Here is a 14,435-nt window from a genome sequence, read left to right on the forward strand (position 1 = left end):
CATATTTTTTATGTACTGTAATTCTTACCTATTATAATTTTTTTCAGACGAATTCCTAATAAATCTAAGTCTCTAACTTCAAAATACAGAGAAAACAGGTTTTATGTCTGGTGACCCCCCCAAAACTATCAGGGGCAGCAGAGCTTCATCACATCAAGTTTCAGTGACGTCTCATCCATCCCGCTCCGTGTTTAGTTGGGGTCTTTCGTTTAAAAAAGTGTCAGCCTTCACGAAGTGTATTAGCTTCTACACACACCCTTTCAGTTACATGACTGAGAAGTCAGTCTTTCAAATTTACCGACGTAAACTTCTTCTTCTCCATTATTCAAGTGTTACTGAGTCAAATATGCAGCATCTTTTTGAAAAGTTTACATTTTGTCAGAATGATGTATTTGTTATGACAACTCGAATTGTGAACTTTTCAAAAAAAGTGTCATAAAGTTAACATTAAGAGCTAACAGTTTAACGTAGTTAGATTAATCTTACCATGTTTTCCAGATGAATTTCCCTTTTCCGCTTTTTCCTTCTGCGTGGTTAAGGCTGAATTATGGTTCTGCGTCAAAACGACGCCGTGCCTACGGCGTGTGGTTTTTGGACACGCAGAGGACACGCCGTCACATGCGCCGTCACTGACGTGCACCTCCCGAAAATTGTAACTACGCGTCGAGGAGACGCCGACCACACGCAGACCGAGAGGGCTGTGATTGGTTCGTTTGAAAGCGAAGCATTTCCGGTTTCCGGTTTGAATCAGTAGTGAACTTCCAGGGCTTTTTTCTTCGTTTATATGTGATTTTTTTTGTTTTTGTTTTTTGCACAATAGTTGTCCTTATTTCTTTGATTTACTGTGACTGGAAAAAGTCGGATAAACCATTCAGAAAAAGATCGCTAACTAGTGGCCGCGGGGGGGTACTGCACCGCGACCAAATGGAGAGACTGAGAACTCTGAACGATTCGTGACGGCGTCACGGGTGCGCCGTGTGCTCTGCGTGTGTGTGACGCAGAACCATACCCGCACCTTTATCCTGGTCCTGCGAGGTGAGACTCCGAGCTCATCCATCCTGAGACTCTTCTGTAGCTGGGGCCGCGGTCAGTGTCAGAAAAAAGTGCGGCGTGCGGCGTTCAGGCCAATTCGGAACTAAGGCTTTTAACTAAGGCCTAATATTGGTGCTCCTAATCGGGAAATTCAGAGTCTTCTTGGAGAATCAGTTTTCTGACATCACACAACAATGTCTAATGTCAATGTCTGGAACGCTTTGAAGACAGAAATGGGAGTTTTCAATGGGGAAACCCAGAGTTCTGAGGTGTCATGAACGCAGCATTAGCGCGCACCAGAACCATGGATGTATTATAGAAACTGGATAGGAGATCCAAAATGGCCGCCCATTCATTTCAATGCATTTGCTCAGCCAGCGCATAAGCCGAAAAAATCTCTGACTTCCGGGTTTACTTCCGTGTTGTGCGGCCCATAGAGCATGCGCAGTTGAGTCACCTCCCATGATGCTCTGGGGCCTCCCATCATGCCCCGGGGCAATGACGCGAGTATTAATATAATATGTATTAATATAATATCTTAATTCATGTATATTATTACATGTATAGTATTACATATATTATTAATGTATTAATATAATATAATTACATAATATATATTAATATAAAACATCTGTAGAATGCACGGACACGGCTGTGACGTCAGCCGTGACGTCACGCCCAGAAAGAGACTTTTCTTTGACTTTTCTGGCCGTTATAAAACATTTTTGACGGATATAAAGTCCATGACTTAAAAATATAGAATACAAAGATTAGTAATTGCCGGTGATTACAGCTGGAGGTTCCTGTGAACAGTTTTAGAGGCTTCTCTTTTACTATTGCGGTCTATGGGAAAAAAGCTTTCTGGGCCGCATGGGATTTTTGGTTGCAGTACCGCGGCTGGACACTGGAAAAAATCGGCGCGCCTTCTGACTGCCAGACCCGGGGGCTGACCAGAACGCAGGAGTTATCGCAGTGTAACCAACCCCCCAGCCTCGCGCTCAGAAGCCACGCCGATTTTTTCCAGTGTCCAGCCGCGGTACTGCAACAGAAAATCCCATGGGGCCCAGAAAGCTTTTTTCCCATAGACCGCAATAGTAAAAGAGAAGCCTCTAAAACTGTTCACAGGAACCTCCAGCTGTAATCACCGGCAATTACTAATCTTTGTATTCTATATTTTTAAGTCATGGACTTTATATCCGTCAAAAATGTTTTATAACGGCCAGAAAAGTCAAAGAAAAGTCTCTTTTTGGGCGTGACGTCACGGCTTTGTCCGTGCACTCGCAAAGCGCGGTCGTGTGTGTCTCGGGAACGAGCATGGCTGAATCTAAGCCGTTCGGCGGAATAATCACTCAGAAAAGTGGAAAACACGGCTCAAAGGTGTGTTTTTGTTTGGTCACATCGATTTAGTTTAACTTTATGATAGTTAAAGTCTGTTATTAGTCTCTTGTCAGCTTTCGTTTTTAACCCTCTGATGCACAACATGGGTCAAAAGTGACCCGACTGAGATTTTATGTTCTTTATATTTGTAATGGATAAGTTTTATCTTTTGGTGTTCCAGGTATTCCTCTGCCCAGCAGAGCATGCGTTTCATGCGCCGGCACAGGAAGGTCAACCTACATCTGGAGCTGCTGATCCAGTTTTACTCTGCACTTGCCTGATTGTCTGGTTTGGTTCAGCCACCAAACAGGACAGACACAGTGTGTGTATATATATATATATATATATATATATATATATATATATATATATATATATATATATAAATTACACTTGTGTGACTTGTGTAATTTATTTGCTTTTTTTTTGTTTGTTCTTCCCCCCCAAGTTCTACGCTTAACCCATAACCCATTGTATTTGCTTAATTCAAATCTGATATTTGCTGTATTTGTATCTGTATTTGCTTAATACAAATACAAAAATGTATTTAAATGAAAGAAATGCTCATCAAGGAGTTGTTTGTGTTGATATTTAAAAGAATGACTAGATATGCTTTTAAGAAACACTTGCAAGCGGTCTCTTAATTTTTTTTTCCATGACAAAAGACATTGGGTTTATAATAAAACCTCAGTAAACGAGGGGGAGCTGCTCTGATCAGTGTTGAGCAGCAGCTGAGCAGGAGACCCTCTGTCATTCATTGAGCTGGAGCTGCGCGCTATGGCACAGAGCTCAGGTGGGACGCTCAGGTCACACTCGGTCTAAACGCCCTGACCAGGGGGATCACAGACGGAAATGTTTAATAGCAAGAATAATAATGGTTTGTCATTCTTGTACTTAAACATTTCCGTTGTAGCCAACGGTGTATGGTTTGTGAAAATAAGATATCAGGCAGGAATAACACTTAATGTGAGCCCAGAAGCTGTAAAAGAATCAGAGAAAATGCAAAGTTAATTACGCCTAACATTCGGACTGCACGATCATTAATAGACAAAAAGATTTACCCAAAGGTATATAGATAAATAGCATATGACAGCTTGTGTTATTGTGGGGAATGCCATGTGTTTTTTTGTTTGTTTGTTTTTATAAAGATGACTCGTTTTATCCTTACTCAAAAAAATAAAACTCCACAAATTAACCACATTTAAACATAATATTTGACATAAACATAATACTTGACAAAACTTGTAATACAAAAAATATTTGTCTTAATGTAAGTAATAAACTTGGGAAGTTTCATGGTGATACCTGCTATTTACATTTTTACCCTATTTTAGCCTATTAACCTGGGGTGTCTCATCTTAAATAAAAATGACTCGTTTTATCTTTAATTAAAAAAAACACACAAATGAACCATGTATAGTCTATAACCATGACTTTGAGAACAGCATCGGTTGATTTGCCCTATAAATCCCTAATTTCATTGTGTACATCTATCATTACCGGTCTGAAGGACTCATGAGCGCGCAGCGCTTGTCCAGAGCGCGCAGCGCTCGTTCACATTGCCCCGGGGCATGATGGGAGGCCCCAGAGCATCATGGGAGGTGACTCAACTGCGCATGCTCTATGGGCCCGTGTACCAGGAAGTAAACCAGGAAGTCCGAGATTTTTTCGGCGGATGCGCTGGGTGAGCAAACTCCATTGAAATGAATGGGCGGCCATTTTGATGCTGTATCCAGTTATATAATACATCCATGAGTGTAACCTGGGTGTAACTGCCTTGTAGGAGGAGCAGAATGTTCTGGCAGGACGGACAGTAATTTTAATAGGATAGCCATTTACCAAGCTGCACGTTTCATATTAGGAGCACTTTAGTGGGTTTCATTTTAGTGGGTTAAAGTTAGCAAACAAGTTGAGTGAGCTGACAGAAGGCAAAAAAAAACACACAAACACCTCAAACTAATTGAATGGCTCCAAAAGAAAAAAATACTGAGATGGAAAGTCAAGTGCAACCGGTGTCATCACAAAATGAAGCTGAAGAAAAAGATGGTGGATCTGTGGACCGATTTGAATGGTAGGTAACTTTGGTTAACATTGTGGGATAACTTTTTTGGTCAGTATTATTATTGTTATTATTATTATTATTATTATTATTATTATTATTATTATTATTATTCACCAGCTTGATTTCATGATGGACAACATTGCTGCATCCTCAAGAACCCTTTCAAGAATGGCAAAGCAACGGGAGGTCTGCGTGACAGCGATGGAGAGGCTGCATCATAGAGAAGGACAGAGAATTGGGGGAAGGAGCATTTCGTGGTGATAGATGAGTCACTTCAGACATAAAAGAAAGGTAACTTTTTATATTAACTGCTACAAATTGTTAGGCTGCTAATTATGACTTAGTCTTGTGATGCCCAACGTTCAGGTCGAGACTGGACAAGACTTGAATGTCTGGGGAAGTTAGTGCAGGATTTTGTAATAGTGCTACTGCTGGTTGCAACCAGCTTATTTGAAAAGGTAAAATAGGTAAAATAGGCAGGTTAAATAAGAGTTTTCTTTTTCCTGCTCCTTTCTGAACATGGATAAAGATGCAACTGTTTGCTATTTCCTTTGGTACAATTTGAATGTTTCCATGGGCAGAACAAGTAAATGAAATTAAATGAAAATCTGTGTTAGTCTTTCGTCCTCAACCAATGATTGGTTAGCTCTGCTTTGCACACACCTTACCAGAAACGTCAGCAATGTTAGCAACGAAAGGCCCACCCTAAAAGACTGTTGGTTGGTTTTGCAACACTGTTTTTTTCTCACAAAACGTTTCCACCCAGACACCCGCTTATTTTTACAAAATTGAGGTGGAACTTCCCCAGACAATCATTTTGAAATATTAGAGTTTGGAAACAAGACTAGTTATAACCACATCACCAATGTGGAAAAATTAATTAGTATATTCAAAGATTCAATATGTAAATTTTGATCAGAATTTTGAGGTAAAACATTACAAAATCATGTGCAATTATCAGAAATATGTTTAGAAAGAAGAGTTTAAATGTTATGTCAAAGACATTTACCAATTGAAGATGCAAAGGCACCAAATACAAGCGCAACAGTAAAAGTTGGTGGCGAAGTGCAAATATGCGGCCTCCAGCAGGGAGCAGGGTGCGGATTTTTATTTTAAAAGTTGGACCAGCGCTCCTGCTCCATCCTGCTCCAATTTAGCTCCAGGGCCACCCATACCTGACCCACAACCAGCTTGTTTTCTAGCTGGATCTGTTTGTTATCGAAAAGTTTGTAATTGATTAAATTATTCAAACTGTGGGAGGGAAGAGATCTGAAACAGAACTCATACTGGAATCTGACGATGCCAGGTTTGGGTTTAAGTGTACAATGCTGCTTTTTTGGACAGGTCTGTGAGCAAGGAGAAAGAAAATTCTCACCCGCTCTGTTTCCCTCACATGCTCTGGTCCACCATGCTAATGTGGAGATCTATACTGTATTTTTTAGCCTGGTATTTGGATGTACTTTGTGTGTATAAAAAGAGTTAAAAACTGCAAGATCTAACTGCTGTCTGAGCGTCGATCAGCTGAGCCAGAGCACAATGGGTGTGGCGCTACACAGCTGTAGCAGCATGTGTGTATGTTTTATAACATCGGCAAGAAAAAAAAACATGAAACATTGATTGTCTTCTCAATCGCAGTGAAACGATTGGATTGCCGATCGACAGAAGCCAAGTTGAAACAGCAGCCCATCATTTATAATGTTCATGCTTATAGTGATGAAAAACAGAATGGGTGTTACAAACCTGGCTCACAGTTTGCAACAAAAGAGTCTCCACACACAATTCAAGGTACCAAAAGATGATTTATTTAACTAAATATACTCCCAAATGAAAGTAAAGTATGTTGTCATGTTGTGAGTGTATGCAGTGAGTGTGTGTAGGTGTAGATGTGTGTAAAACAGAATAAACAACCAAAGCAAACCCAAATTACACCATGTTGGCTATGTGGCTGTCAGCTGCTCAATCAAGGAGAGAGTGAGCAGGCTGACAACTGAGCCTTTTATAATGGTGAGACAACACCCTCAGGTGTGGCCAATAAGGTTGGACGGCCGCCCTCTTCAGCCACAAGGACAGGAACTGCTGTGAAGATACACAAATTAGTAAGGCCGTCACACCCCCACCCATATAAATGAGGCCCCAAGGTGGTCTCAAAACAACATAATACAAACAATACACAGGAACATTTCAACAGTTCTCTCATCTTACAAGAACATCCCAAATCCACTTCTAAACTGCTCACCCAACCCACACCCACTCAGCAACTCTGGTACCTGGAGAAGCAAATTAAGAGCAGGAGGGAGAGAAAAACAGCGCAGAGCAAAAAGGGACAACTGATAAAATGCATTATGCAGGCAACGCACGAGACAATGCATCAGCCACAACATTTTCGGAACCTTTAATGTGGCGTAGATACGAGCGTGAGGGTAGTTCACCGAGGCCTGGCGCAGCAAGTTGTAAACGATGCCTCTCCCGTCCTTCCCCATGTTCCGCAGCGGCCCCCACACGACGTAGACGGTGTCGTTGGCCTGGCCGAAGAAGTACTGGGGCTTCTGCAGCAGCAGGGGGACGCTGGTGTGGGAGACGACCCTCAGGGTGGTGCGCTGGCCCACGTCGTCCTCGAACCCCCGCGTGGGGTCGTTGTTCATGCGCCAGACGCATGGCGAGCGGTCGATCTCTGGGCCGGATGCCTGGCCCAACATCTGCCCGGAGCCGGACACGATGCTGCACAGCTCGCAGTGCAACTTCAGGGGCTCCTGTTTGGGGATGCTGACGTAGCCCAGGTGAGGCTTGAAGCCCTTGTACGGCTGCTTGGAGGTCTCTGCACTCAACCTGGTCTACCAAAGGAGAGCAAGTTACCACTGGTGAGGGAGAGGCCCCTGGGAATGGACCGTCAACCAGATAGTTACCCAGAATTACCTGCACACCCTGAACTGGCAGGGCAGGACGCACTGCCAAAGCTACTTCCCCCTTAACCTGATCTGAAAAGAGCACTACCTTATGCAAGGGCGCAGGGAACACAGACAACCCCATATCCCTGACCATAACCGAATCACCAGTGTCAGTGGCTGATGTAAAAGACAACACAGATGCCACTATGAAGGAGTCTAAAGCACCAGAGTCTCGCAAAATTTTGACAGGAACTTTTTTATCACTTCCTACCAAAGAGACAAACCCATCACTGACATGCTTGTGATAACCAGGATCAATTTCATCACTGTTAGCCTGACCAGAGTCTTCTGTAGAAGAAGCAACAGATTCCTCAAGAGGAAACAGAGTCTCGGACAAAGAATGAGCAGCTAATGTTGACGGCTTGGTAAGCTGCTGAACAGTCAGCTTTCCAATGACCTTTTCCTAAACAGTAGTTACAAGTTTGACCTGAATCCAACTTGCTACCAGCATTTCCTGTCTTGGAAGGAAGAGAATCACTCCCGGTACCTTTTTGATGACCACCAACAACATTATCCCTCCGTCCATAGTCCCAACGTACTTTATGAATCAGGGCATATTCATCAGCTATGACAGCAGCTTTAGCCAAAGTCTTAGCCTTCTTCTCACTCAAATAAATAGCCAGGCGCTCAGGAAGCGTTTCTTTAAACTGTTCTAGCAACAGTAGTTCACTCAACTGTTCAAAAGTCTGAGCATCAGAGGCCAGTCTCCAACGACCAAAGAGGGTAGACAATTCACGTGCAAACTCTACATAAGTCTCTCCCTCATGCTTTCTTGCACTCCTAAATTTGTCGATAAGCCTCAGGCACCAATTCATATGCTTTTAAGACTGCCATTTTAACCTTGAGATAGTTAACACTGTCTGATAAAGGCAAAGCAGAATAAGCCTCCTGGGCTTTACCAGTCAATGCACACTGTAACAGGAGGGTCTGCTCAGAATCACTCCACTTCCTGTTCTTGGCCAACCTCTCAAAGAGCAAGAAGAATGTATCTGTATCCTTCTCTTAAAATTTGGGCACCAACCGCAAAGAACCAGAGACATCAAAGGTCAGAGAGGTACCTGCCACAGGTTCTCCCTTCCCAACTGCTATGGGATCAAGAATCTTCCCCTCCTTGATTAAATCCAGCTTGTAACGCTCAAACTCCTGAGCTCTCTCGCCTGCTGCAGCTCAGCTTCACGTAACCTCATAGTATATTTGAACTTCTCCATCTCTAGAGCCTGCTCCTGTGCACGAGTAGTTTGTAATTTATTCTGCAAAGTCAACAGTTCTTTTTTCTGTTCAAAAGTTAAAGGCACCTCAATCCCAGCTATAGGCCTCACAAACTTCTGCGACAGCTCTGGCTCAACCTGAGGAGAAATGTCCCCGGCCAACTGGGTGTCACTACCTTCAATTTCAGAAGACAAAACCCCAAACTGAACCAAACCATCCTTTAGTGCACACAAAATGTTAGCTTTACGCCCCTGACTGGGGATTTCAACACCAAAATGCTCTGCCACCTTCAACAAACGATCCTTGGTGCAAGTCTCCAGCAGACTTTCACTAGGATTCTGCAAAAAATCCTCGATTGCAGACATAATTGGAACAGCTGATCCACAAAAACCAAGTACTTACACCTGACACTCTAGGCTAACCTGACAAACTGACCACAAATGTTTACTACCAACCCGATATGACAGTCACAATGTGGAACAACCTTCCCCCTGGCTACCTACCTAACCCGAAAACTAACTGTCTGTCTCAACCCTAGTCTTCATGCAAATAGCGCTGGTGGGAGATTTAAACACTAAGCCCAATGACCCGGCCAGGCAACCATTAAAATGGCGACCTACCTAGTCAGTCATGGATGTGTACCCGAAGCACAAGGCTGTGGCCATACTAATGCACAAAAACAACAAACTAAAACAAAAAAACAACGAATCCACGAATGAATATCGTTCTGATACCTATCGGGGAAGTAGTTCCACTGACAAGGCTGTTTTATTCACACCGGATCAGAAGCAAACAACAAAAATGAGGCAGGTTAACTATTATCTACAGGTGTAACCAACCGAGCCTGAAATCCAATTCAACCTAAATCACCACATATGTACCCTTTAAATATGTGAGACTCCTCCAAAACCAATGCTTCAATTTAAGCAACTGCCACAAAATTCAACAGCAACCACTGTCTCTTACTCACCAAAGTGGACGAGCCCCCATTTGTTACAAACCTGGCTCACAGTTTGCAACAAAAGAGTCTCCACACACAATTCAAGGTACAAAAAGATGATTTATTTAACTAAATATACTCCCAAATGAAAGTAAAGTATGTTGTCATGTTGTGAGTGTATGCAGTGAGTGTGTGTAGGTGTAGATGTGTGTAAAACAGAATAAACAACCAAAGCAAACCCAAATTACACCATGTTGGCTATGTGGCTGTCAGCTGCTCAATCAAGGAGAGAGTGAGCAGGCTGACAACTGAGCCTTTTATAATGGTGAGACCACACCCTCAGGTGTGGCCAATAAGGTTGGACGGCCGCCCTCTTCAGCCACAAGGACAGGAACTGCTGTGCAGATACACAAATTAGTAAGGCCGTCACAATGGGACAGAATCATTCCTATAGAAACTCTTAAATTTGGCTATAGTAATCATCCATTCCATGGAAATCTTGCATTTTACTTTGTCTAATCAGATTTGTCAACTTTATTCCTGCTAACATTATAAATGCATCTGACACAAGGTTAATAATCTTGTTTGTTGTTCTGTCATTTTCCCCAAAACACAGTATGGAAGGGGCAGGAAGGCTGAGGGCTGGAAGCGGAGGAAGTGGGTGTTCGGGATGCTGGGGGTGCAAAGCACGCGGAGGCGGCCAGGGCGAAGACATCCAGGGAAGCCGGTGCTTCGCTTGGTGGAGAAGAGGGGGAGGAGGGAACTGGTGCCACTCATAGCTCATCATGTCAAAAGGGAGCAGACATTTCCAGGGAGGATAAACAGAGGGTAGCCTATCATACTGTGTTATTGTATTATGTTACTAAATAATGTTTGTTCAAAGACCTCCTCTGTGCGAATTGTTGTTACGTATCTGTTATCACAGATGTGTGTGTATATATATATATATATATATATATATATATATATATATATAAATAAATATATGTATATATATGTATAAGATGTATACATATAACAAATGTTATCTATTATCTGTTTTATTTTGTTTTAAATAAAGAGTGTAAACTTCTTTATATGTGATTGCTTAATTTACTAATGGTTAACTATGGTCAAGTAATGCTTATGAGGCAGTTAAGCATTAATAATGTGTTACCTAAGGGATAAATGTGTTACACTTTACAATAAGGGTCCAGAATAGTATTTACTAATGGTTAATTATGGTTAAGTAATGCTTATGAGGCAGTTAAGCATTAATAATGTGTTACCTAAGGGATACATGTGTTACACTTTACAATAAGGGTCCAGCAAGCCTTTACTAATGGTTAATTATGGTTAAGTAATGCTTATGAGGCAGTTAAGCATTAATAATGTGTTACCTAAGGGATAAATGTGTTACACTTTACAATAAGGGTCCAGAATAGTATTTACTAATGGTTAATTATGGTTAAGTAATGCTTATGAGGCAGTTAAGCATTAATAATGTGTTACCTAAGGGATAAATGTGTTACACTTTACAATAAGGGTCCAGAATAGTATTTACTAATGGTTAATTATGGTTAAGTAATGCTTATGAGGCAGTTAAGCATTAATAATGTGTTACCTAAGGGATAAATGTGTTACACTTTACAATAAGGGTCCAGCAAGCCTTTACTAATGGTTAAGTAATGGTTATGAGCCACTCCTATACATTTATTAAGGTTTATGTCAGGTTACCGTTCATAAGGTCAGGTAAGCTACCTGATAACATACACAGCACCATTAGGAAATGATTACTTAAGACTCTAAATAGTTGTTTAATAATGCCCATCCAGTAAACATGTACACCATTAGGGAATGATTAGTAGATGTATTAGGTAGCTGTTACTTAATGCATATTCACTCCAAATAAACACCATTAGTAAATGATTACTAGGGACATTATTAACGTTTTACTTATGTATTAACTAATGTATTACTTAATACTAAGTAATGCATACATAAGGATAAATAATTACATCATGTAACGTTTATTAATGCTTACTAATGTATTAATTAACTCTGAGCAGTAGGCATTAATTAACTGTTTATTAATGCATTAACTAATATGCTAATTAATGTTAAGTAATACATAATAATGGTTATTTAACTATTATTACACTGTTAATTAATGCTTAATAATGCATTAACTAACTGTTTATTAATGCATTAACTAATATGCTAATTAATGTTAAGTAATACATAATAATGGTTATTTAACTATTATTAAACTGTTAATTAATGCTTAATAATGCATTAACTAACGTTAATTAAGGGACCCTTATTGTAAAGTGTTACCGAGTACTTTGTCGAAAGTGCTCCTGCTCTTACGGAAAGTGGATGCTCTCTGTTTTGTTTTCTATTGGAGCCTCTCTTTTCATATCCTGCAAAAATTTCTAAAATCATGGAATTGGTTAGCTCGTCTCTCAACACAATTGACCAAATGTTTCTCGACGAGAGGACAGGCCAGTGATGGAAGACAACTTTACGTAGACCAAAAGGAAAATGGCGAACAACATCATGTCACGTAAGACCTCAAGAGAGATAGTGGACGCGCTTTTCAAAACTGCGGTGGAAAGTTTCTCCACCCAGATACTGAAAGTATCGGAGGCCTGATCGCCGGGATACTAACTTGTCCGTGCGGGTTAGTAAGGAGGGAAGGAAACGTTATCTCTCACCACCAGTACCTTTATTGTTCTGCGGTTTCCCAATCAGGAGCCAGTGGGCGGAGCTGAATCCACGACAGCCGCTCTAAGCTTTTGACGGGGAAACAGGAGCAGGAACTATTCGGTAGTGAGGGAACACGTTACATGGGTCCATTTACACGGGCCCGTAACAATATAATACAGAAACGTAACAATATAATACACAAAGGTAACAATATAATACACAAACGTAACAATATAATACACAAAGGTAACAATATAACACACAAACATAACAATATAATACGCAAAGGTAACAATATAATACACAAACATAACAATATAATACACAAATGTAACAATATAATACACAAAGGTAACAATATAATACACAAATGTAACAATATAATACACAAACATAACGACTTTTGGTCTTCATGAGAGACGATCAGCGCGTTACACACTAATGAGCAAACAAACACCTGCAAACACAATCAACGCTAACCACTTTAAACTAACTCTGCCCAGACACAAGCCTCTTACTTTTAGATACCCTGGAGGTTGTCGGTGGCGTCCACGGGTTTTTAGAACTCCTGGTTCTGGTCCCGGTGCGCAGGTTGCGGATTTTATGCTCCGCTGGTGGTTCAGCCATGAGCGTCTCCCTTTTCCCTCTCCCTGTTTCTGTCTCTCGGAGACAGATGATGCAGCGCCGCTGGCAGCCGGACTGTCCTCCTTTCCTGGTCGTCCTAGCCTGAGCACTTCGTCTCGTTGTGCACGGTCCCCGTTCCCTTCGTTGAAGCATCTGAACGATTGCGGGTCACTCCGTTGTAACACGGGTGGGCGAGTGGGCGAGAAGGGGATGTAGCTCAGTGGTAGAGCGCATGCTTAGCATGTATGAGGCCCCGGGTTCAATCCCCGGCATCTCCATTAAATGTGTCATTACACCTCATACAGTTAGGAAGAAAAATCACTAACAGTAATTGTTACATAAAGGATTAATTATGTTCAGAGTTGGACAATCTCAGAAAAAGAATTGGACTTGCTGCCACAACCATCAACTTGAATACTTTGAATTGTTCATTAAATGTGTATACAAATCAACATGCCTTTTATCTCTTGAAGAACAAATGAAATTATTATTTTTTTTAATGAATTTTGTTCCTCCTTTCATCAAGGCGGGTGATGGTGCAGACTTGAACAATTCCAGGTACATATCAAAGTTTTCTGTTGCAGCTAAAGTTAGTCTGGTTGGTGAACTCGTGAGGATGGATAAAACTAAACTGAAACTTCATTATGACCCTGATGTGAGTTGAACACATAACCTTCTGATCTGGAGTCAGACCTGCTACCATTGCACCACAGAGCCATTTCTGACCTTTTAATTTCTGAAGTTGTTTAATTAATACCAATTTAATCATAGAGGGCATAATAATCAAATAATAATCAAATAAGATTCAATTTCATTGATAGAGCGCTTTTAAAAGATCTCAAAGACGCTTCACAGACACAAAGATAATTAAAGCTGCAAGCAGCGATGAACGGGCCCTCGCACCCATGGCCACCGCCCGGTCCGCCCCCCATAAGCATATCAGAAATGACACCACCCACGACATTCTATATCAAACCATTCAAAAGTTATGCCAGAAAAGAGGGACTACGAAATATTGACCAATCAGAAGAAGGGGCGGGGCCAATTCAGACCAATAAAGGTCAATTACTCAATACCGAGTCCGATGACACCACCCACGAGTCTTTATGTCAAACCATTCAAAAGTTATGGCCGAAAATAGGAACTATGAAATATCAACCAATCAGAACAAGGGGCGGGGCTAATTTGCACCAATGAAGTTCAAGTACTCAAAACCGAGTCTGATGACACTACCCACGACTCTCGATGTCATTTTGCCACGCCCATTACTGCAAACCATGAAATATCACATTTTTCGCCCCGCGGGCGGGGCCCCCACGGCGCGGAAAGAAGCAGCCAGGGATCCCGCGGCGGCGGACCGCGACCTAGGCAGACCCCGCCACCCGGTCCGGGCCGGACACGTGGCAAGGAGGCCCTCACCCTCCAGACCAACGACCCCACCCGGCAGGGGGCCAGCCTGCCCGGAGAGACAGAGCTGCCCCGGCCGCCGACGCGGGCAGGTGCACCCGCCCTCACGAAAGTGGCCCTCCAAGACCAGAGGGGCGCCCCGCCGCGGAGG

At 42.0% G+C, this 14,435-nt stretch overlaps 2 non-coding genes across 2 annotated transcripts; one reads left to right on the top strand and one right to left on the bottom strand.

Moving 5' to 3' along the window:
- Positions 1-13,083: 13,083 nt before the first annotated feature.
- trnaa-agc (transfer RNA alanine (anticodon AGC)) lies at positions 13,084-13,155 on the top strand. Its single transcript has one exon. It is a non-coding gene; the product is annotated as a tRNA-Ala (tRNA).
- Positions 13,156-13,522: 367 nt separating this feature from the next.
- On the bottom strand, positions 13,523-13,594 carry trnaw-cca (transfer RNA tryptophan (anticodon CCA)). The gene has a single exon. It is a non-coding gene; the product is annotated as a tRNA-Trp (tRNA).
- Positions 13,595-14,435: the final 841 nt, after the last annotated feature.

Source organism: Cololabis saira, chromosome 10 (assembly GCF_033807715.1).
Source record: "Cololabis saira isolate AMF1-May2022 chromosome 10, fColSai1.1, whole genome shotgun sequence".
In the NCBI taxonomy this organism is placed as follows: Eukaryota; Metazoa; Chordata; class Actinopteri; order Beloniformes; family Belonidae; genus Cololabis; species Cololabis saira.